At 38.3% G+C, this 25948-nt stretch overlaps 1 protein-coding gene across 4 annotated transcripts in view; it reads right to left on the minus strand.

The window, feature by feature from the left end:
- The window catches only part of SSH2 (slingshot protein phosphatase 2), a 246294-nt gene that overhangs the window by 184373 nt on the left and 35973 nt on the right, over positions 1–25948 (minus strand). The window lies entirely within an intron of this gene.

A 25948-nucleotide genomic window follows, 5' to 3' on the forward strand; every position in this document is an offset into this window, starting at 1 on the left:
GGTACTCCTTCGATGATAAAAGTTCCTTCCCAGGTGACAAGGCCATATTGATTTGCTGTGTACATGCTGATCTGGTGTTTGTTTGTTTTTTAAACCTTGAAGAAATATATCTCTGACTTGTCTGATGTTCTTTGTTCTGACAAGATATAAAACTGTGTTGAAAACCATGCTCCTCCAGAGCAGTTCCTCAGGGTTATCTGAGAGGCTGTCTCTTGGGCTATAGTCCTCAGTTTGGTTCAAATAAAACTCTTTTTTATTCCTATTATAGACTGTTTATTGATTATTTTTGTTGACATTATAAAGGATTCATTCTAAGAATGAATGCTTAGGAACTCTATTAATATAATTTAGCATGTAATTAAGAAAAAAATAAATGATTATCTAATAGATAGTAAAAGATACTGATAAAATTAACAGTCATTTTTAGTTTCAAACATTTTTAGTAAGCTAGGAACAAAAGATGTTTCCTTAAACTCACTCCCTAGGTGAGTTTAGTTTATATGTAGTACTTCTCAGGTTGGTAGGCCCTTGCCTCAACCTGGTCTTGCCTGAATTTCATGTTGTACAAAATCCTCCAGTGTTTCTTCTAACATGAGGACAGTGATCATGCCTAGTTTGTAGTGCAGATATCAATTCTCTTTTCCCTTCTTTCTCTTCCTTTTTTTCCCTCCCTCCTTCCTTTTTAAATAACCCTTTGACCATTTTTAGTAGGAATTTTTAAGACAATAAAGTCAAACTAATATTCTTGGATTGGAAGTACCAAGCCCAAATCTTAACTAAACTAAATTGAGTTCATATCCTGGTTCTGCCACTTACTAGTCATGTGGTGTTGAACACATTACTTAATCTCTCTGAGCTCAATTTCCTCATCCATAAAAATGGGCACAACAATAGCATCTATCTAATAGGGTCACTGGAAAAATTGTATGAGAGATAATATAAGAAAAACACTTAGCATAACTTAGCTACTCATGTTGGTAATACTATAATAATAATATTACTATAATAATAATAATCTCCATCCTAAATGTTAAAGACTTACACATTTGGGCTAAATTCTCTTTCAAAGAAAATTTTGCCATCTAGGGAAATTTTGCTTCTATAAAATTATAAGTGTTTCACTTCTAAATCAAGACAATTTTGTATTCCCTACATAACCCTAAAGTATTGAGCTCACAATGAGTCATTCATCACCATTTACTGTATCCCTACTGTGTACTAAGCACTTCACCTGGTCCTGGATTAGCTATAGTAAAACTCCAAACAAAAAGGGAAAGATAACTGAACAGGTTCCAAAAAGACTTTTTACTTTGTATGGAGATGCAAAAACCACAAAGATAAGAATATGGCTCTGTGGAAATATGCCCCTTTGGTCAAGTATCATTTGGAGAAAAACAGGGGCTAAGATTGTTGGTTAGGAAAACACATCCGTATATAACAAGAAGTTTCAATCCAGAACAGCTTCTGAGCAACAATTATAGTAATAAAATGTTGCAATCTTTATATGGAACTTATGATGTAAAGTCTCATGTACTATGGAGGATGTTTTGAAGAGTGTTAAAATCTAACTTGTGCAGTTACCTAACAATTTGCAAGCAGAAGTCTTAAAAAATAATCCCAAAAGAGTCAAAACCTATTCCTGCTGTTGTCTCTTTCATTCTATTTTTGTTACGGCTTATGTGATTTTAAAAAGTAGAAAACATTAATTATTATTACATTTCTATCCTTCCTTTTTTCCTGCATCTTTTCTCCCCCCAACTCTTTTAGGGGTTCTAATTAAGTGAAGAATCGCAGTTGTTCCTTCTTTTCTCTTTCTTTTGGCTGCGCTGGGTCTTCGTTGCTGCGTGCAGGCTTTCTCTAGTTGTGGAGAGCAGGGGCTACTCTTCGTTGTGCTGCGTGGGCTTCTCATTATGGTGCCTTCTCTTGTTGCGGAGCACAGGCTCTAGGCACACAGGTTTCAGTAGTTGCAGCATGTGGGCTCAGTAGTTGTGGCTCATGGGCTCTAGAGTGCAGGCTCAGTAGTTGCAGTGTGGCTTAGTTGCTCCGCAGCATGTGGGATCTTCCCGGACCAGGGCTCAAACCCATGTCTCCTGCATTGGCAGGCGGATTCTTAACCACTGTGCCACCAGGGAAGTCCCTGCAGTTGTTCTTAAAGAACTAGAGACTTTGAAAATATACTTTGGACATCAAACAATAAAATACATGTGTACCCTAAAGCCTGATGACCACTTTCGGACTAAGAGCTTTTAACCTTTAAAGGTCAAGACAAGAAGTAGATCTTATGTATCCTGACACTTACGTGTAACTGGATTGAACAAAGCAATTTCATAGCCTAAGGATGACCCAGCTGAGAAAACTCTCTGTAGTCCCTAACCCCAAGTTACACATTTAAAACCATTCTTTCTTTTAAAAAAATTACATTCCCATGACTTATCTATTTTAGAAGTTTGCACCTTTTGACACCCTCACCTATTCTGCCCACTCCCTGCCTCCGGCAACTACCAACCTGTTGTCTGTATCTGCGAACTTAGTAAAAAACATTATTTCAATATGTACGTGGTAAACAAGATTCAGAAGGTGTCAGAGAGTATTTATTTTCCTCCCATCACTGTCCCCCACACCTCCTAGTTCTCTAAAACCCCATTCCCAGAAGTAGTCACTATGCTAAGTTTCTTGGGATATCTTTTCAGAGATATACTGTACACATACAAGCATTACATGTGTATATATCCTTTCTCTAAAATATACAATGGAAACACACTGCACCTATTTTTCTGTCGCTGCCTTTTTAACTAATCTTTGTTTAAAATTTTTTTAATTGTGGTAAAATAACATAAAATTTACCATCTTAAACATTTTCAAGTGTAGAGTTCATTAGTGTTAAGCATATTCACGTTGTTGTTCAACCAATCTCTGGAACTTTTTCATCTTGCAAAACTAAAACTCTACACCCATTAAAAAAAATTCTTCATTTCCTTAGAAGAAGTAAAACTGTCACTGTTTGCAGATGACATGATACTATATATAAAGAATTCTAAAGATGCCACCAGAAAACTACTAGAGCTAATCAATGAATTTGGTAAAGCTGCAGGATACAAAATTAACGCACAGAAATCTCTTGCATTCCTATACACTAATGATGAAAAATCTGAAAGAGAAATTAAGGAAACACTCCCATTTACCATTACAACAAAAAGAATAAAATATCTAGGAATAAACCTACCTAGGGAGACAAAAGACCTGTATGCAGAAAACTATAAGACACTGTTGAAAGAAATTAAAGATGATACCAACAGATGGAGAAATATACCATGTTCTTGGATTTTAAGAATCAATATTGTGAAAATGACTATACTACACAAAGCAATCTACAGATTCAATGCAACCCCTATCAAATTACCAATGGCACTTTTTACAGAACTAGAACAAAAAATCTTCAAATTTGTATGGAGACACAAAAGACCCCGAATAGCCAAAGCATGTTGAAGGAAAAAAACGGAGCTGGAGGAATCAGACTCCCTGACTTCAGACTATACTACAAAGCTACAGTAATCAAGACAATATGGTACTGGCACAAAAACAGAAACATAGATCAATGGAACAGGATAGAAAACCTAGAGATAAACCCACGCACCTATGGTCAACTAATCTATGACAAAGGAGGCAAGGATATACAATGGACAAAAGACAGTCTCTTCAATAAGTGGTGCTGGGAAAACTGGACAGCTACATGTAAAAGAATGAAATTAGAACACTCCCTAACACCATACACAAAAATAAACTCAAAATGGATTAGAGACCTAAATGTAAGACTGGACACTATAAAACTCTTAGAGGAAAACACAGGCAGAACACTCTTTGACATAAATCACAGCAAGATCTTTTTTGATGCACCTCCTAGAGTAATGGAAATGAAAACAAAAATAAACAAATGGGACCTAATGAAACTTATAACTTTTGCAAAGCAAAGGAAACTACAAACAAGATGAAAAGACAACCCTCAGAATGGGAAAAAATATTTGCAAACGAATCAACGGACAAAGGATTAACCTCCAAAATATATAAACAGCTCATGCAGCTCAATATTAAAAACACAAACAACCCAATTAAAAAATGGGCAGGGCTTCCCTGGTGGCGCAGTGGTTGAGAGTCCGCCTGCTGATGCAGGGGACACGGGTTTGTGCCCCAGTCTGGGAAGATCCCACATGCCGCGGAGCGGCTGGGCCCATGAGCCATGGCCGCTGCGCCTGCGCGTCCGGAGCCTGTGCTCCACAACGGGAGAGGCCACAACAGTGAGAGGCCCGCATACCACACACAAAAAAATAATAATAAAAATTAAAACCGGCAGAAGACCTAAATATACATTTCTCCAAAGAGGACATACAGATGGCCGAGAAGCACATGAAAAGCTGCTCAACATCACTAATTATTAGAGAAATGCAAATCAAAACTACAATGAGGTATCACCTCACACCAGTTAGAATGGGCATCATCAGAAAATCTACAAACAACAAATGCTGGAGAGGGTGTGGAGAAAAGGGAACCCCCTCTTGCACTGTTGGTGGGAATGTAAATTGATACAGCCACCTTGGAGAACAGTATGGAGGTTGCTTAAAAAACTAAAAATAGAATTACCATATGACTCAGCAATCCCACTACTGGGCATATACCCTGAGAAAACCATAATTCAAAAAGAGTCATTCACCCCAATGTTCACTGCAGCACTATTTACAATAGCCAGGTCATGGAAGCAACCTAAATGCCCATCAACAGACGAATGGATAAAAAAGATGTGGTACATATATACAACAGAATATTACTCAGCCATAAAACGGAACGAAACTGGGTCATTTGTAGAGACGTGGATGAATCTAGAAACTGTCATACAGAGTGAAGTAAGTCAGAAAGAGAAAAACAAATATTACATATTAACACATATATGTGGAACCTAGAAAAATGGTACAGATGAACCGGTTTGCAGGGCAGAAATTGAGACACAGATGTAGAGAACGTATGGACACCAAGGGGGAAAGTGGTGGTGGTGGTGGTGGTGGTGGTGGGATGAGTTGGGAGACTGGGATTGACATGTATACACTGATGTGTAGAAAATGGATGACTAATAAGAACCTGCTGTATAAAAAAATAAAATTAAGTTAAAAAAATAAAATGAAATTTAAAAAAAATTAACAACAACAAAATTCTTCATTTCTCCCTCATTAGCCCCTGGTAACCATTATTCTACTTCCTGTTTCTATGAGTTTGATAACTCTAGATGTCTCATATAAGTAGAATCATATAGTATTTGTCTTTTTGTGACTGGCTTATTTCACTTAGCATAATGTCCTCAGTGGTCATACACGCTGTAGCATGTATCAGAATTTCCTTCCCATTTATTTATTTATTTATTTATTTTTGGCTGTGTTGGGTCTTTGTTGCTGCGTGTGGGCTTTCTCTAGTTGCGGCAAGCAGGGGCTACTCTTTGTTGCGGTGCACAGGCTTCTCATTGTGGTGGCTTCTCTTGTTGCAAGGCATGGGCTCTAGGCGCGTGGGCTTCCGTAGCTGCGGCATGTGGGCTCAGTAGTTGTGGCGTGTGGGCTCTAGGGCACGTGTGCTTCAGCAGTCGTGGCTCGTGGGCTCTAGAGTGCAGGCTCAGTAGTTGTGGCACACGGGCTTAGTTGCTCCACGGCATGTGGGATCTTCCCGGACCAGGGATTGAACCCATGTTCCCTGCACTGGCAGGCGGATTCTTAACCACCGAGCCATCAGGGAAGTCCTTCCTTCCCTTTTAAGGCTGAATAATATTCCACTGTATGTATATACCACATTTTGTTTATCCACTCATCCATCAATGGACATTTACTTCATGATTTTTGATCACTGCATGATATCCCATTGTATACATATTCCACAATACAGTTCATCAGTCTCCTATTGGTAGATTCAGGTTACTTGTATTTGTTTTCTCATTTGCTATATTGAATTATCACAAACTTGATGGTTTAAACAACATAAATTTATTATCTTACAGTTCTGGAGCTCAGAAGTACTAAAATTAAAGTGGTGGCAGACCCATGTTCCTTCTGGAGCCTCTAGCAGAGTATTATGAGCTGAACTGTGGTCCCCCCCCAACCCCAAATTTATATGTTTAAGTCCTAATCCCTAGTATCTCATAGTGTGACTGCATCTGGAGATGAGGTAATTAAACTAAAATGAGGTTATTAGGGTGGGACTTCATCCAGTATGACTGATACCCTTATAAGAGAAGATCAGGACACAGATACACACAGAGGAAAGATCATGTGAAGACATAGGGAGAAGAAAGACATCTACAAGCTAAGAAGAGAGGTCTCAGAAAAAAATCAACCCTGCCAACACCTTCATCTCTGACTTCTAGCCTCCAGAACTGTAAGAAATAAATTTCTGTTGTTTAGGCCACCAGTCTACAGTACTTGTTATGGCAGCCCTAGCAAACTAATACAGAGAGAATACATTTCCTTGCCTCTTCCAGCATCTAGAGGCCACCTGAATTTCTTGGCTTGTGGCCCCCTTCCTCCATCTTTAAAGTTAGCAAAAGTGGGTTGAGTTGTTCTCGTATCAGTACGACCTCTTCTCTGTCTCCATCTTTGACTTTTAAAGATCCTTATAATGACACTATCCCCTACTCAGATAATCCAGGATAATCTGCCTATTTTAAAGTCATCTGATTAACAACCTGAATTCCATCCAACCTTAATTTCCCCTTTACCATGTAACATAATATATTCACAGGTTCACGGATGAGGACTCTATTGGGGGAGCCATTATTCTTCTTCCTACCACAGAATCTTCTTTTCTGCAAGTTTTACTGGGGAAAACAATTGTGTTTTAGAACCCAACTCACACCAGTACAGTGGGAAGCACAAAATTAAGGGACCAAGCAACGCTAGAGCTATATATTTTACACTTAAAGAGGATCCTAAAAACTTAGTAGCGGGGCTTCCCTGGTGGCACAGTGGTTGAGAATCTGTCTGCTAATGCAGGGGACACGGGTTTGAGCCCTGGTCTGGGAAGATCCCACATGCCGCGGAGCAACTAGGCCCGTGAGCCACAGCTACTAAGCCTGCGCGTCTAGAGCCTGTGCTCCGCAACAAGAGAGGCCGCGATAGAGGCCTGCGCACCGCGATGAAGAGTGGCCCCCCACTTGCCACAACTAGAGAAAGCCCTCGCACAGAAACAAAGACCCAACACAGCAAAAATAAATTAATAAACTCCTACCCCCAACATCTTAAAAAAAAAAAAAACTTAGTAGCAACAGCAGGATGTTTGAAATAGCTTTTTCCAGATGATGAATTGGATTTGATCCAACCACAGTATTTTACACAGGCCTCTTTATAATCAATGGTACAGATCTGCAAGATAATTGGTTAGTATTAAGGGTATAATCTATGGCCAGTAGTAATTAGAGTGGGTCAACTTGACAGATTAAATCAGAACGAACTGGTGATTCCTTCTTCTAAGCATCCATAGTTCCCTGCACATACATTTTCTAATGCTTACCTCACACTGCCATAATTATTTCTATATACATATTGTTTCTCTCTCTAGACAGTGAGCTTCTCAAGTTGTATCTCTATAGTCTGCCACAGAGTAAGCATTCACTAAATGTTCAATGAATGAGTAAGTGACAGCATTAGTTGTTACAATTCTTCCTTGTTGCCAATAACAATAGCGCAAATTAAGATGAGTTATAATCTTTGTGTATAGTTTTGGTTAAGAGACCAATAGTCTTCACTACCCTAAACACATGATGTTTGTCCATTAATTAGTCATAGTAGCAACAGCTCCTATTGAAGAGCCAATTGTTACATGAGACACTGCCTCCCCTGGGCTCCAAGTCAACGTGGAGGCCTTAAGCCAAAAGAGCATCTTCATTTCTCAGAGCTACTTAGCAGCTTGGCTTGTCAGTGGCTGAGACTGTCCAGGTATTCATGCCACAGGACTCCCTGACTCTGGCTTGCAGTTAGTCCATTTCATCTGCAAAGGTACTGCTGCTCTGTATGTAATTCACAGCTCTTTTATGGTAAGCATCACAGGCTTGTTTCTCTGCTCACTTCTCCTTTCAGAAGGAATACAATCTCTCAATCTAAATTTCAGCCATCCTTCAAAGCACCTCTCAAATCCCAGAATTTCAGGAAGCTTCAAAATGATGACTTCAGCCTCACTGGCCTTGGCAGGGGTTAGCCATCAACAGCCTGCTTTCATATGGCCAGCAAGCTAAGAATGGTTTTCACATTTTTAAATGGTTATTTTGTTTTGTTTTCTAAAGAAAAGGCAAAGAAGAATATGCAACACAGACCATTTAAGGCTGGCAGAGCCTAAAATATTTACTGTCAGGCTTTTAACAGAAAAAGTTTGTCAATCCCTGGCCTAGAGCATACAATTTAACTCAGGCTAATGAGAATACTGCCTAGAACTGTCTCTAATCTTTGTACGGATCATAGTTTTATCTCCCTGCGGTTTTATTGAGATATAACTGACATATAACATTGTATTAGTTTAAGGTATACAACATAATGATTTGACATATGGATATTTTGTAGATTTAGAGGTTTTGCTTTTAATTCTTTGAATATTCACTTATGATAGTATTTCAGATCCTATACAAATGCCACATTACTTGTACCAGCAAATTCACACCCTCACACAGAGATAATCTGAAAATATTTTTTAAAAAGCCCACCAAATCCCATGATCTCCATGAGGTTTGGTTTCTTTTCTCTTCTCTTTTTCTGATATAACCATCTTTCCTACAAGGGCATGTTTCTGAAATAGGAGAAAAATTCCTATTTTGGAAGAAGCAGTGATTCTCAAAGTGTGGCACCCAGTCCACCAGGCGCGGCCTCACTTGTGAACTGGTTAGAAATGCAAATTTTTAGGCTCCATTCTAAATCTATCAAATTAGGAAATCTGGGGTTAGGGCCTAGAAATGTGTTTTTAACAAGCCCTCCAAGTGATTCTGATGTACATTAAATATATTAACTATAAGTTAAAGTTTGAGAGCCACTGGACTAAAGTATTTGCATCTGTAGATAGCACATATATCACTGCTTTAGAACCAGAATGATGGAATCGTATCACTCCAAAACTAACTCCTGATAGCAAAACCAACAAAAGGAAAGTAGTGAGTAACGAAAAGTGGCCAGTGAGATATAAAAGCAGTTATTCATATGCACAGGTTATTCAATTTATATAAAGGGGCACCACCTGTATTTAATGAATACGTATATAAGGTAACTAAGCTAGGTACCATGATGGATTCTGAAAAGTAATCATCCACAGAAGTAAGAACAAATTAATAAACGAGTAATAAGTCCATAAACACAGAGAAAAGTAAAGAAGCTGGTGGTAGATGCTCAACCTTCGCTGAAAGCCCACAAGAAGAATGAGAGTAAAATAGCTGCTGCACGGACTTCCCTGGTGGTGCAGTGGTTAAGAATCCGCCTTTCAATGCAGGAAACACGGGTTCGAGCCCTGGTCCAGGAAGATAGCACATGCCCCAGAGCGACTAAGCCCGTGAGCCACAACTACTGAGCCTGAGCTCTAGAGCCCATGAGCCACAACTACTGAGCCCACGTGCCACAACTACTGAAGCCCGTGTGCTTAGAGCCCATGCTCCACAACAAGAGAAGCCCCTGCAATGAGAAGCCTGCACACTGCAACGAAGAGCAGCCCCCGCTCGCTGCAACTAGAGAAAGCCTGTGCGCAGCAACAAAGACCCAACGCAGCCATAAATAAATAAATAAATAAATTTAAAAAAATAGCTGCTGCAACTCAGAACTTCAAGATCTGGAATCTCAAGATACAAAAGAAAAAAGAAAACTTCTGGATTTATGTCTCTGGTTGATAATTAAGTGGCTCAAAATTGGTATGTAATCTACAGAGAGATGGGTTTGTCTCAATTTAGGCAAACCAAATATTCTATTATTTTCCATTTTCGGTTAGGCTTCTGCTATTAACTAGTTAGCTGCTTACTTCCCTCCTGTTCTGTGTAGGAGTTTAAAAAAAAAAACAATTCTGTCAAGTTCATGAGCTGAGAGCAAGCTAGCAAAACAAGGAGGTACAGAAAGCTTAACTCCACATCTGCTGAAAGCATACAATTCTTGTTGACCCCATTTATTTGTAAATCATCCTACATATTGTCTTATGGCCTTTAACGCCTTAGAATTCTAATTATTTCCCACCTCAGACCAATGTATGAGAGCTATCTGTGGTTTAAACACAACCATTAATCACCCCCAACTCCCCCCTCCCCCCCCCACACATACACACACACACAAACACACAAACACCTTTAAAACTTTTTTGTGTAGCTTGATTTGGAACCTGGGCTATGAAAGTGAATTAGGTTTTAGAGATGCTAATGTGTATGCCATGTAATATGACCACTGTATGCTTCTGTAGAGTGTGCAGAGAGGTGAAGCTCTTTATTCCTTTGGGGAACACAGGTTTGAAGAGCAAAGAGAAGGCTATTTTAGAGAAAGTAGGAGAATTCAGGAAACAAGAGGAATCTGAAGAAGACACTGAGTAAGAAAGGAGAGAAAAGCCTCCCTTGGACAATTGTCTGGGGATGTGTGCCAGGAAAGAAAGATTGCTGTTACTGAGATAGAATCATGAGACATTACCAAGTCAGGTTTCAGACGATTGTGAAAAGAACAGTTTTTTACTGAGAACCGAGGATTAGGCCTATTTTCCAGTAAGTAAAGAGCTTGATTCCTTCTGCAATAAATAAGAGAACTAAAAGATTTAGCTCTAGTACTGGAGGAGGAATCTAGGTTGATCAGCAAGGAAGGCTAGAGATACCTAAAATTAAGAACTAACAGGCTGAACTGGGAGTAAAGTGAGTGATGGTTTTGTACTTGTAATTAATTTCCTATATAAATTCTGACCACAAGATCTCTTCACACAGCATAAAGGTCATTTTTGCATTTTAATTGATAAACTGGACTATGATGAGAGAAGCTGCCCAGAAGGAGCTTAAAGGTTGTAAACCTCAGGTTATAATCTTTCAAAGAAATTCTCTCTGGAGAAATAGTTACACCAACAGTTCAAACTATCCAAGGGGAACCTCACCTGAATACCATTCCAGAGCTCTCCTTTCCTGATCCAAACTCTCAACATGCGTTAAAAAAATCACATTCAGCTTTGGGTATGGCAGAGGTAGGGCCTACCCCTCAAGATCCTTGAATTCATAAAGCTATTTAAAGGGGAGAGAAGCCCAATTACAAAATCTGTCCTAGTCTTTTTCTCCTTAGTCACCCATATTTCAGGGGCTGACACCATAGTGAGATTGCCAAGCTCCTTGGGGAAAACTCATGCAGGTCAGAGACAAAGTGATCACATAAAATTCAGTTTCCACCAGAGAATTCTGAGAAGGATCCCTATCAAATACTGGTTATGGGCCTGTGAAATCCTCCCCACTCCCCTCAGTGAGGAGAAAAAAAGATGGACCTTTCAGCCTCTCTCATCCTGCATCATAAAAAATAATCTGGAAAAGTGGGACTTTGGACTTCGTGGAGGGCTAATAGCCCAGAGCTGACTACAAGTTGAGCAACGTAAGGAAACGAGCAAAGAGATGAGAGTGGAAGTGTCTCAAGAGATTCCAGACATAAAACAGCAATGCCCCAGAGAGAGAGGAGCAAGAGAACCTGGAGAGAAGAACCCATAAAAGAGGGCACTTCTCTAAGTTTAGTTTCCACTTTAGGAAAAGGATTTTAGAGATCAATTCAGAAATTGCTTCAAGGGCCAGAGATTCTAGGGCAATGGTCAATACCAAGGGGGTCTTATCTCCTAAACCACAATTGGAAGACATCATAAGAGCCATTGTGAGAAACTCCCAAAAGCTGAAGTGGTCTATGGGCTCCAGCAGCAAAGCAGTGTCTCCTACAACCAAGAATGCTGGTTGCCCCAAATCCAAGCCAATCATGCTTTAAAAAGGAGATTGCTGGTGAGTCAAAGCTCAAATTTGAGGTAGGGCTCCAGTACCAGTCACAGGGCTGTCCCCTTGCAGTGTTCCTTAATTCAGTTGGGTTGGCTTCTAAGGTCTCAGAGTCCCATCTCCAGAGTATTTCCAATGGGGCCATGGCAGCTTTCCAGGTGCTGTGTGTCCTTATGGAGGCCAAAGGGAAACACCTTGGGTTCCTAAGCTTCAGGCCAAAGGGAAGAGCCAGGACAAGGATTTTGCACCAACTGACAGAAGCAAGGATACTAGACTAGAGACTCAAAGGAGGAGAATATCAAGGACGAATGAAGGATTGGGGAACTCACAAGGGAAGAGTTACCCTGCCTAGGCCAGGGCATTAGAGACCCTTGTGAACAAGACCCGCTGATTACTGCCACAGGAGGAAGTTCCTCTGAAAAGAAACTTGCTGAAAAGGATGACTTGCTTTTGAGAGTGGCTTTTTCTCAAGAACAGAGGCAAAATGCAGGAAGGTCCCCTGTAGAAATCAAAGTCCATGTCAATCTCTGCACAGAGCCCAGGGCCAGTTGAAACCAGAGCTCTTTACATGAGCAGCAGGGATAGATACTAAAGCACAGGAATTTATGATAGCCACTATCCTGATCCTAGAGAAAAACTGGAGCTTATGCATGGACTTCTTATATGGGACATCAGTCAGCACAATGAAGAACTCCAGGCCCATGCAGGGACCCTGAGCAAAGCAAAGTGAAAAGTGCCATGTCTCACAGACATCAGTCAGGTTCTGACAGCCAGAGGTGTCTGAGCCTGGTCAGGATTGTCAGAAATATGGATATTCCAGCAGAAAATCACCTCCCAGGAGGATAACTTCTCTGAAGGAAAATGTTCATTCCATGTAGAGAAAGATCTTACATCTCATGTTAACATATCCTCCAAAGATGATGGTCTCTGTTTCTCATAACCAAGGAATTTCTTTCCAAATACACTAGTTTCTTCTAACTGGAGAAACAAAACAAAACAAAAACCTGAGAAGCCTTAGACTTGGGAACTGTCCTAAGCCCACTTTGTTATTCTCACTATTCCCACTGTCTAGATGGAGAACAAATATTTGTATGAGAACACTGGTATTCTTGGTTGGTATTTAAACCACGTGCATCTTAGAAAATTACTGTTTAAAATACAATAATTTACTATCACCCCTTTGCCACCATAAAATAATTCCATTAGAAAGGGGACCAGCCCATCAGGAAATGCAACAGAAACTTACACCCTCCAGAAACTTTAAATCTGGACCATATTTTCCGTAATTCCTCAAATCAATGTTAATTAGCTTATGTGGATTTGTCAAAGGAAGGTGGTTAGAAAGATTCAAAGTAAAAAAGCACCCTGTTATAGTGTTACACTCCCATTGGGAGTTAAAAAAACAAAAATCTCCACTACCAAAAACTCAACTTTTAGGTCCATTCTGAGTAGAAATCAGACTAAAAAATGTCACAGAATAAAACTTCCTCTGATTAAAAGTCTCTAATTTCAAATTTCTGAAGCAACATCCTTTCTTCTCTAATCCTCAAATAACTGCAAACTGAGATAAATGGATAGACCCCTCTCATGTTCTGAAGTTCTGAATTGTCTGCTTAAAAGATAAGAAACAGTTTTATATTTTGATAAAAAGGTCACTTGTGGTTAGGGTTCATAAAACTCCCTTCTCTGAGGACCGTTCATAATTTACATCCAGCCAAGTAATACCACTCAGGATACCCAGTTTCCTCAATTCCAAACAATCAATGAAGAAAGAAACTTTTAAATTTTCTTACTGAAACAATTTTTCAGGTTTCTGTGTATGTTTTAGCATTAGTTTGAGTACAAATTTCCTTAGCTAGTTATTTCCCACTTATTCCTAAATCTATAATGGGCCTCATAATTTTGTGAACAAGTAGAGAAGCATTGTCATTTCCAACACTACAGAATCTTACAAAGGAAGTAAGCACTTCCTTTGAAATTTTGAAAGTTTTGGTGTGTTTAGGGGGAAAGTATAGTTATACTTACTGTCCCACTTGACCAAAGGACAGCTGGGGATCTCAAGAAGCAAACATTATATTCATGTTCTCCCAGCAAGCCCCTTGGCAACAAACCACAGTCTGTAAGTCTTCCCAAAACACAGTAATAAACCAGCTTCTATTCATTTTTTTTCAAACTGCAGGCTGAGAGACCCATGAGCAGCTTGTGAAATCAATTTAGTGGTTCGTAGCAACATACTTTGTTTTTTTTAAAACTAACTAGAATAGAAAATATCAGAGTACACTGCATGAAGGAAAAGGAAGAACTGTTTCATGAAACTTGTTTTAGATATGTATACAAAAACACCTACACAAGCATACCAGGTCATAATGTAAAATGTATTTATTACTGTGAATCTCAGTCATAAGAATTTGAAAGCTACTCCTTTCCAGGGGTCCCCAACCCCCAGGCTGTGGTAGCATCCTCGGCCTGTGAGGAACCCGCCGCACAGCAGGAGGTGAGCCGCGGGCCAGCAAGCGAAGCATTATCTGCTGCTCCCCATTACCACCTGAACCATACCCCCACACTCCATCCGTGGAAAAACTGTCTTCCACGAAACTTGCCCCTGGTGCCAAAAAGACTGGGGACTGCTGCTCTAGACTATAAGTTGCATGAGGAAAAAGATCAAGTGTACCTAATTCATTCATTCTATATACCCAGCAACTACACATAATGCCTGGCATTTATAATAAGCACTCAATAAGTATTTGTTGGCTGACTGTTCAATATGCAGTCTTACATTATTAATACTGTGGTCCATAAATCAAAATTTGGACTGAATCTAAGTAGTTAGACAATATCTTTTATGAGGCACTAAGAAAATAACATTTGATTAGTAAATTTAACAATTTCTCCCTTGCTTGCCCTCTGATTGATGGGCTAAACAAATGGTAGATCCCAGCAGGAAATGAGAGAAGGCAAGGTCTTGGGAACTGACAAACTAAATGATTACCCTTAGGATATATCAGACCAGCATGGTTTATGATCTTCCTATGTACATATTCTGACATAATATGCACAAACTTGTACAGCGAGAAAAGCACAGAATTTAGAATTAGTTAGACATAATGACAACTAACGACTAAATGACCTTGGGCAAATAGTTTTAACTTCCCTGAGCCTAATTTCCTCAACTGGGAAAGCAAGTTGTGACAACTATAAATGGTTACCAAAATATAGGTGTAACTTCTACAAGAACATACAGGAGAAAATCTCTGCAGCACTGGGTTAGGCAAAGATTTCTTAACGACAGAAAAAGCACTATCCGTAAAGGAAAAAGTTTGTAAAAACTATGCTCTTTGAAAGACACACTTAAGAAAACAAAAAGTAATCTACAGACTGGGGAGAAATACATGCAAAATATGTCTGACAAAGTGCTTGTAAACACAATATATAAAGACAAATATCTTAATAAAAAATAGGCAAAATATTTGAACAGACCCTTCACCAAGAAAAGATACAGACTGCAAATAAGCACATGAAAAGATGCCAGCCAAGTGTACCATTTATTGATGGGAAAATAAAGAAATAGATAAAGTACAGATCATGATACGTAACATTAAAGAATGAAAAGAATCCTTTCTGAATTTTTGCCCAGATTATAAACTACTAATATAGTTTATATTACAATATTGAGGGCAAGGACAATGTCTTCAAAGACTAGGAACTAAATGAATGTTTATACCTAGTGTATTGTGAATGAGTTTAAAATCATGATGCTATTTAAAATGTCGATCATTAATTTTTTTTAAACTGCAAAGCAGTATTTAGGATGGTAGCAAGTTGAGTAAGTGAACTTTCTTAGAATTTTGTAATTGCCTTGAACTATCTGTGGTAACAAGGAAGTAATTTAAAGTGCTGAATTAGAGTTATTGGCCACCACTGAAAAGTAATCATTACTGAAAGTAATCATTTAGTATTTTCATTGCCTTTTTTACTTACATAAAGAAAAATATTTCAAAGCTATCTCATTTAGTGATACAGATCAGAATCTCTGGTCAGTTAACTATGACCTCTGTTCCTTTCCAGGTTTGGTTTTTAAGGTTGAACCCTTGGGTCACATTCTAGCTTTATACCTATTGAAAATAAAACTATACCTTCCCTTTGGCCCAGCAGCTCTATTTCTAGAAATTTATTATAATTATGTGAAATGACATTTTTCTAATGTTATTCACTGCAGCATTTATTATAAAAACAAAAGCCTGGAGACTGGAAATTAAAGTACGTCTATGCAATGGAATACTATCTAGAAATAATAAAAACAAGGGAGCTTTTTATGTACTAATATGGAGCATTTCTAAGCTAGACTAAGTGAAAAAAAGCAAGGTACAGAATATTGTAGATGGTATGGTACCATTAGTATAAAAAAGGGGAAAGGCACGCACACACACACACACACACACTTGCTTGTCTATACATAGAGTACTTTTAGAGACACAGAAAATTAATAACATTAGTTGTATGTGAAGAAGAGGAGTGAATGGCTGGGGGACAGAAGTAGGAAGACTCTTCACTATATACCCTTTCATAACTTCTTGAATTCTGAATCTTTTTTTTTTTTTTTTTTTGCGGTACGCGGGCCTATCACCGCTGTGGCTTCTCCCGTTGCTGAGCACAGGCTCCGGACGCGCAGGCTCAGAGGCCATGGCTCACGGGCCCAGCCGCTCCGCGGCATGTGGGATCTAACTGGACCGGGGCACGAACCCACGTCTCCTGCATCAGCAGGCGGACTCAAAACCACTGCGCCACCATGGAAGCCCTTGAATTGAATCTTATGAATACATTATCTAGTTTAAAAAATTAAAAAATAAACTTAAAAATCAAATAATAATAATGAAAGAATTTAGTCTTTCAGCAGTAAGCAAGTCCAAGAAAAAAAAAAACAGATTTGACTAAACTCTGACATTTGAATGAAGATACTGACAACTGTCACAGAGGCACCCATCTGGGCCTGTGTGAGTTCCTTTGGAGACCTGAAATACTGATACAATAAACCCAAAACCTGTACGTGGCATCATTCAGACACTGATTCATCAAATTCCTACTGGAATTACCACTCTTTCATCATCCATTTGATTAAAAAAATAGTTTTAAAGTTTCTTTTCATTACCTGTAATTTTTACCTCAATACAATATGAAGAAGCAGGCTTTCTTACAATGGATATAAGACAAATGAAGTCTGGGTATCTTCAAAGGTCAAAATAGAATCTTCCATGGGTGAACTCTAATTGTACACAGAGTCTTCTAAATAGGACAGCATCATAGGGTGGCAACTAAAGGAGTATCAAGACTTACTGAAGTTGTGAGATTCCCTTAAGCATTTCTAAAACTTCTCACATGAGAAGGAAGGGAAGTAATATATGGAATTTTAGGAATGAAACTCTGGCTAACAGGGTTATGGGGCATCTGAGAAGTCACGGGATAGGTCTGACTTTCTCAGAGGGGAGGCTGCATTTTTTTTTAAAATTTCCATCATCTGCTATTAAAATTAGTTCTGCACAAATGTTTGCAGATGCAGAGCAGCTGGCAGTCTTGCTGCATTTTGCTCATTGGTAGATCATAAGCAAGTCAATGAAGAAGGACTGTTGAATTTTCCATCTGTGTTCCAGTGTTTTCAGAGAACTGTCAAATTTATGTTCTGGGACACTGGATTCACAATGTTAATATCCTATTGAACACTGGCTAGAGCTTGAAAGTTTACATCTAGTCTCTGAAGATAATAAGATTTGAAAACATACTCTCTTGCAGCCATTTGTAAGCAAATCCTTTTTATACCCATGTGGAATAAATGTATATTATCCTATCTACATTAGTGCTTTCTGATGCATTTGATTTTTTTTAAAAAATCAGAACATAAACATGTCCTACTTCATTAGCTAGTCAAAAATGCAAAATAAAACAAGATACAATTTTCATCCTTCAGACTGGCAAAGATAAGAGACTATAAATGTTTCCAAAGCTATTAAGGAAAAGAGAAAGAGGAACTCTCACATACCAATGGCTGTGAGTATAAAATAGTAAAATTTTTCTGAAAAGTAATCTGATATTGTATCAAAAAAATCTTGAAGATGTTCATTATCTTTGGCTGAGGAAATTCCAGAATTTATTTTAAAGAAATAATCTGAGATGTATATAAAGATTTACGTAAAAAAATTAAAAATTAAAAAACCAGAAATAAAGTCACAGATGTAGAAAACAATCTTATGGCTACTGGGGGGAAGCGGGGGAGGGATAAATTGGGAGATTGGGATTGACATATACACACTACTGTATATAAAATAGATAAGTAATAAGGACCTACTGTATAGCACAGAGAACTCTACTCAATACTCTGTAATGACATATATGGGAAAAGAATCTAAAAAAGAGTGGATACACGTACATGTATAACTGATTCACTTCACTATAAAGCAGAAAGTAACACAACATTGTAAATCAACTATACTCCAATAAAAATTTTTTTGAAAAGATTTATGTACAAAATATTCCCTATAGAATTAACACACATTGCAACTCAAATATCCAACAACAGGTAAATAGTTAAATTATAGCACATTGAAATGAATACCTTAGTAAAACACAGGGAGACTCTTATTTCAGCCAAATCCTTTAATAAGTCTGATTCTTTTTTTTTTTTTTTTTTTTTTTTTTTTGCAGTACGCGGCCTCTCACTGTTGTGGCCTCTCCCGTTGCAGAGCACAGGCTCCGGATGCGCAGGCTCAGCGGCCATGGCGCACGGGCCCAGCCGCTCCGCAGCATGTGGGATCTTCCCGGACCGGGGCACAAACCCGTATCCCCTGAATCGGCAGGCGGACTCTCAACCACTGCACCACCATGGAAGCCCTGATTCATTTTTTAAAAACAGAAAAACAGTGATGAAAAGCAGTGGTCCATTAGACATGCTTGCTTTCTGGTTTTCAAAGGGATAGAAGGATAAAACAATTTCTTTTGAATTATGTACATGTTTGTCTTAGACTAATTCCAGCTCTGATTCTAGAAAACTGAGAGTTTAGAGATATACGTTTGTTTTAGCATCTCACAAAAGGAATTGGTGACTATTAGTACCCACAGTACAACATTAGCATGAAGACTTGGTTCCCATCCAGGAAACAATACAATAGCAACAATAAAAATCAGTGTGTATTCCTATGCCTAGAGCCTACACTAAAAAAAGAAAAGCCAAAGCTCCCTCTCCCAGCAAAAAAGTTTAATAATATTTACATAAGGTTAGGTGGGTATAGGAACAACTAGAGATAGTGCTCTCTTAACATGGTGATATGGAGCACAGGAGGGCCCCTGCCTACTTCTCTAGTTTTTTTTATTCTGTCTCACAGCACGTTGATCTAGAAACACTGGCCTTCCTTCGAATTCTCAAATATGCCAAACTCTCTCCACCTCAGGGCCTTTGAACAAGCTATTCTCTTTGCTTACACTACTCTTTTCCTTATTTTCTTATGGCAGGCCCCTCCTCACTAAGTATGACTTCTTCAGGGAGGCCTTTCTTTTTTTTTTTTTTTGCGGTACGTGGGCCTCTCACTGTTGTGGCCTCTCCCGTTGTGGAGCACAGGCTCCGGATGCTCAGGCTCACCGGCCATGGCTCACGGGCCTAGCTGCTCCACGGCATGTGGGATCTTCCCAGACCGGGGCATGAACCCGTGTCCCCTGCATTGGCAGGCGGACTCTCAACCACTGCGCCACCGGGGAAGCCCTAGGGAGGCCTTTCTTAATCTCCAATTTAAGCACTGCTCCCTGTTGTTTCAGTCAGAGAACCATCACAATTTGTAATTACAAGTTTGCATACATGCTTAATTCTATCTTCACTACTATATAGAATAAGCTTCATGAGAGAAGGAACTATGTCTGCTTTATTCATCAATGCATACATAATTGCCTAGAACAGTATGTGCTTATTGCCTAGCACAGTATGTGACACATAGTAGTGTTCAATATATATTTTTAGAATTAGTAAATCAATGAATGAAGATATTTTAAAAGCAATTGGAGAAATGTATGAAAACAATGAGAAGATCAAGAATATCTGGGCGGCAAATACTACCATACTACCTGTTTGGTAGTATGGCAGTATTTAAAATTTCTTCCAGATTTCTACTATAGTAGATATTCCATATTAAATAATGCATTACTAGTCATAAGTATCAGTGAAGGCATATGGAAAATATGAGATAAAAATCTAGCCATATCCTACTAAATACATTACACTATGATTGTAACTAGTAAACTCTAATGGTGCAATATGATACTCATGATCTCAAATTATTAATTATCTACATAATTAAGAATAGGCATAAGTTACATAAATTATGAATAGGCAGAAAAATAAGCTCAAAGCAGCAAGTGAACAACTGAAAAAGTCTGGTTCAAGACTCGTTGATTTTCTGATGTGAATCATAGGAAATCTTTAAAAACATAGCATTTGGTGTTGTTATTTTTCATAATTATACAAATTAGTGACTAAATTACATTAATTTCCTCTAAATATCATGCCTGTACATTTTATTTTTAAAAATGTGTCCAGGTGTATATTGTTTTAAAATTCCATGGTGAAAAGTCTAAGAACTAAAATATGATGACCATATTTTCCAGACAAAAAATCAGAATGTATGTTGACAAATATTTTAAAACAAGAGTATCAAAAATCTTAAGTATCATCATCTCCATATTACAGATAAGAGTACAGGGACTCAGTCAAGTAATTTATCCAAGATGTAAATAAGAGATAGAATCAGTATTCAAACTAGGTTTTTCTTACTCAGAGGCTCATGCTATTTCCACTTTGCTACAATGCTTTCTGCTGTTCATTTTTTCATTTACTCCAATATTAATTGAGTATCTACTAGATGCTACTGTGATTAAGTAGATATAAGAAAGGAAACTATAACTTGTCCTTGAAGCTCGAGAATATTTCCAGAATCAAAATAAACCTAATGGCGGGGGGGGGGGGGGAGCGGGGGGGAGGGAAGGAGGGAGGGGGAGAGAGGGAGGTTCCTTGAAACAAAGAGGGATCAACTGTCTGTCTTCTTCTTTGTTAGATCTGCTCAAACAGCATGTGACATCCATTTGAGGCCTCTGGCCCATCAGAAAGTCATCAAAACAAGATGCATTGTTTCCAAGTCTCAGCTAAGGCTCATGAAAATTAAGCTGGTAAAAGCAATGCCATAAATATAATGTTGAAATTTAAAATTTTGACACCTAAAGATGTAAGAGAATTAGAATGTTAGAAAGACGAAGGCTGTTTTTAAAAACTTAATGTTATAAAATAATTTGTTAAGAGTCAAATAAAAAAATAAAATGCAAACCAAGTACAAGGCCACACTTAATATAGTTATGCACATGCTGCTAGGAAAAAAAAGACTTCTAGGGCTTCCCTGGTGGCACAGTGGTTAAGAATCTGCCTGCCAATGCAGGGGACATGGGTTCGATCCCCAGTCCGGGAAGATCCCACATGCCGCGGAGCAACTAAGCCCGTGTGCCATAACTACTGAGCCTGCGCTCTAAAGCCTGCATGTCACAACTACTGAAGCCCGTGCACCTAGAGCCCGTGCTCCGCAATGGGAGAAGCCACCGCAATGAGAGGCCTGCACACCACAACGAAGAGTAGCCCCCGCCTGCTGCAACTAGAGAAAGCCCTCGCCCAGCAACGAAGACCCAACACAGCCAAAAATAAATAAATCAAATAAATAAAAATTTTTTAAAAGTCTTCTAGTCATTCCTTCATTCATCTATCAGTCCATTATCTATCTCACCAGCTGGCCATCAAACATCACTGAGTGCCTATTACATGGGACACTCTGCTGAATGGTACATAAGGATGAATCAAATGTGGATTGCACTCTTAAGTAGTCTTCAGTACGAGAAGGAAAAAATAATTACAAGGTAGAAAGGAAAGCTTACTTTCTGCTTAAGGATTAGGGAGGGCTTTGTGGAGGAGGAGTGTTTAAACTAGACCTTGACACACAGAAAAGATGTGGACATATGGAAACATGAGGAGAGTGTACTTGTGTATTCTGACTGGGTGGAGGCAGCAGGTTGAATACCATAAGGAGGTTAAATGGAATCCAGGCTTCATCCTGGAGTCCATGATTTTGCTATTAACTCAGCCCACTTAGCTCATAATGTTGAGATACTTCCCACTTCTAAACTATAAAATGGAGCTAATACTATCCTCCTCCTTGCCTTGGATTTTGTGAGGAGTAATTAATACTTACAAAGGAGTAATATTCTCAGAGGAAGCTTCTTTTCCTGAATTTTAAAAGACAGAAAATCATTTTACACATTACATTTTCTTTCCTAGTTTCTCCTTAATAAGTTTTGCATCAGCCATAGTTAGTTTCTCTAGCCAAGCCAATCTAATAAATAAACCTAAGATAATTCCTCAAAGTATCACAGAATTCTCTGTCTTCCTTGGATCTGTGTCTTAACCCTTATTAGGCTAACAACAGAAGTAAGACAGAGCAACTGCCTAGGAGGGGTAATAGTGAGATAGAAAATACACTCAGGTGAATTAGTTTGCTGCCATCAGAATATAAGCTTCTTAACATAAAAGAAAGTAATTCTCAGAAACTGGAAGGGTTGTTACAGATGGATTTAGTTCAACTTACACAGATGAGGGAACTAAAGCTGAGGGAGATCTAATGACCTGCCCAAGGTTGTCCAGCTAGTTAACGGCAGACCTAGGACTTCCATTTCTGGTCCAGCATTCTTTCCTTTAAACCAGGGTCGAAAACCAGGACTTGCAGGAAGAATCCTGCCTACAGAATTGTTCAGTATAGCCCCCATGGTATTTTTTTTTATTAATCTGAATTTTTAAACAGGAGACACACAGAGATTTGTCACAGACTCCATCTATTCCCTAAGTCTTAGATAGTCCCAATTCACATATTCATGCTACCTGCCTGGCTCTGGCAGAATGAATTCTGACCAATTTTCTCCGTGCTGCCTTCTCTAACAGTACACACTAAATTTAATCAAGGAAGTTAATTCCCTACCGTCCCAAATCTCAAATGCCAAGTTTTTTTTCTTTTCCCTAGTAATATTACCTCATATTTGAACAATACTTTGATATAAATTATATTCTTTGTGTAGGACATTTTATGAAAACTCAGAGATAAGTGATATGCTCAAGGTTACAAAGCTAACTAGTAACAGAGCTAGGGCTAGACCCGAGGATTCAGTTCAGAGGTCTTTTTTTTTTTCCTTCCAGTTTTATTCACATATATACAGTACTGTATAAGTTTAAGGTGTACAGCATGATGATTTGACTTACATACCTCATGAAACAGTTTCCCAATAAGTTCAGTAAACATCCACCATCTCATATAGAAACAAAATTAAGGAAATAGAAATGTTTGTGTGATGAGAACTCCTAGGCTTTACTCTCTTAACAATTTTCATATGTAACATACAGCAGTGTTAATTATATTTATCATGTTGTACATTACATCCCTAGTACTTATTTAACTTATAACTGGAAGTTTGTGGTACCTTTTGACTGCTTTCATCCAATTCCCCTTCTCCCCACTCTCTGCCTCTGGTAACCACAAATCTTACCTCTTTTCCTGTGAGTTTGTTTGTATGTTTTTGAAGTAGAGTTGATCTATGACACTATGTCAGTTCCTGTTATACAAGATAGTGACTTTTTTCTATACATTTCAAAATGATCACCATGTTGAGTCTATGCTATGTCACCATACAAAGATATTACTTAGTTATTGACTATATTCCCCACACTGTACATTTCATACCTGTGACTCATTTATTTTGCAACTGGAAGTTTGCACCTCTTAATCTCCCTCACCTATTCCTAACCTATTTCTTTCTTCCCCCATCCCCCTCTCCTCCGGTAACCACCTTTTTGTTCTTTGTATCTATAACTGTTTTGTTATGTTTGTTCATTTGTTTGTTTTTTAGATTCCACCTGTAAGTGAAACCATACAGTATTTGTCTTTCTGTCTGACTTATTTCACTTAGCATAATACTCTCTAGGTCCACCCATGTTGCAGCAAATGGCAAGATTTCATTATTTTTTATGGATGAGAAATATTCCATTGTATATATATTCCACATCTCCTTTATCCATTCATCTACTGATGGGTTGCTTCCATATCTTGTCTACTGTAAATAATGCTGCAATGAATACAGGGGCGCATGTATCTTTTTGAATTAGTGTTTTTGTTTTCTTTGGATAAATACCCAGGAGTGGAATTGCTGGATCCTATGGTAGTTCTATTTTTAATTTTCTGAGGAATCTTCATACTGTTTTCCACAGTGGCTGCACCAATTTACATTCCCACCAACAACGCACAAGGGTTCCCTTTTCTCCACAGCCTTGCCAACACCTGTTAAATGTTGTCTTTTTGATAACAGCCATTCTGACAGGTGTGAGGTGATATCTCATTGTGATTTTGATTTGCATTTCCCTGATGATTAGTAATGTTGAACATCTCTTCATGTGCCTGTTGGACATCTGTATGTCTTCTTCGGAAAAATGTCTATTCAGATCTGTCCATTTTTTTTAATCGAGTTGTTTGGGTTTTTGACATTGAGTTGTATGAGCTCTTACATATTTTAGATATTAACCCCTTATCAGATATATCATTTGCAAATATCTTCTCCCATTCAGTAAGTGGCCTTTTTATTTTGTTGATAGCTTCCTTCACTGTGCAAAAGCTTTTTAGTTTGATGTAGTCCCTTTTGTTTATTTTTGCTTTGTTTTCCCCTGCCCAAGGAGACATATCCAAAAAAAATATTACCAAGACCAATGTCAAAGAGAGTATGCCTATGTTTTCTTCTCAAAGTTTTATGGTTTCAGGTCCTATATTTAAATCTTTAATCCATTTTGAATTTATTTTTGTGCATGGTATGAGTAGTCCAGTTTGATTATTTTGCATGTAGCTGTTTTTTCCCAACACCATTTATTGAAAAGGCTGTCTTTTCCCCATTGTATATTCTTGCCTCCTTTGTTGTAGATTAATTGCCCGTGTAAGTGTGGGTTCATTTCTGGGCTCGATGTTCTGTTCCATTGATCTGTGTCTGTTTTCGATTACTGTAGCTTTATAGTATAGTTTTAAATCAGGGAGCATGATACTTGCAGGCTTGTTCTTCTTTCTCAAGATTGTTTTGGTTATTCCTGGTCTGTGTCTTCATACAGATTTTATAATTATTTGTTCTAGATCTGTTAAAAATGCCCACTGCTTTTCTGATAGGGATTGCACTAAATCTGTAGATTACCTTGAGTAGTATGGTAGTAAGATATACTGTGTTCATGAATTGGAAGAATTAATATTGTTTAAATGGCCATACTACCCCAGGCAATGTACAGGTTCAACACAATGCCTATCAAAGTACCAATGGCATTTTTCACCAGAACTAGAATAATTCTAAAATTTGTAAGGAAACACAGAAGGGGCCTTTCTATTAAGCCTTGAGCCCACAGGACCAAACAGCATATCCCACAACAATTCATCTATAGCTCAATTCCTTCTTTTCACAAAAATATTTATATCAAACTAAAAGTGAACATATTTTACTCAAGAGTATATTTCACACTAGGTTTAGGGGGTCTAAAAAATAGAGAGCAGTATCTATGTGCCCATTATATATTCCAGGTTGTAATTAATGTCTTCAAATACAAATGTATAATCAATTAACACAAATGGAATGTAAGAGGAACGAAGTGTTAAATGGCTAAAGATTAAAAAAAAAACAAAAAAACCTTAAAGACTAGAAACTAGAATTTAATACACTGCCAACATCTACACATATGTGAAGTACTAAAGATATCCCAAACCTTAGCTACAGTAGCTATAAGTTTATTGTCAACTGGCCACCAAAAAATAGTAGGATGGTTTTTAAATGAAAAACAGAAATTAAATCCTTATATTAAACGGAATTAGGGAATTGTAAACCATCTGTAGCAGC

This window comes from Mesoplodon bidens (assembly GCF_964165515.1).
Source record: "Mesoplodon bidens genome assembly, chromosome: 19".
Classification (NCBI taxonomy): domain Eukaryota; kingdom Metazoa; phylum Chordata; class Mammalia; order Artiodactyla; family Ziphiidae; genus Mesoplodon; species Mesoplodon bidens.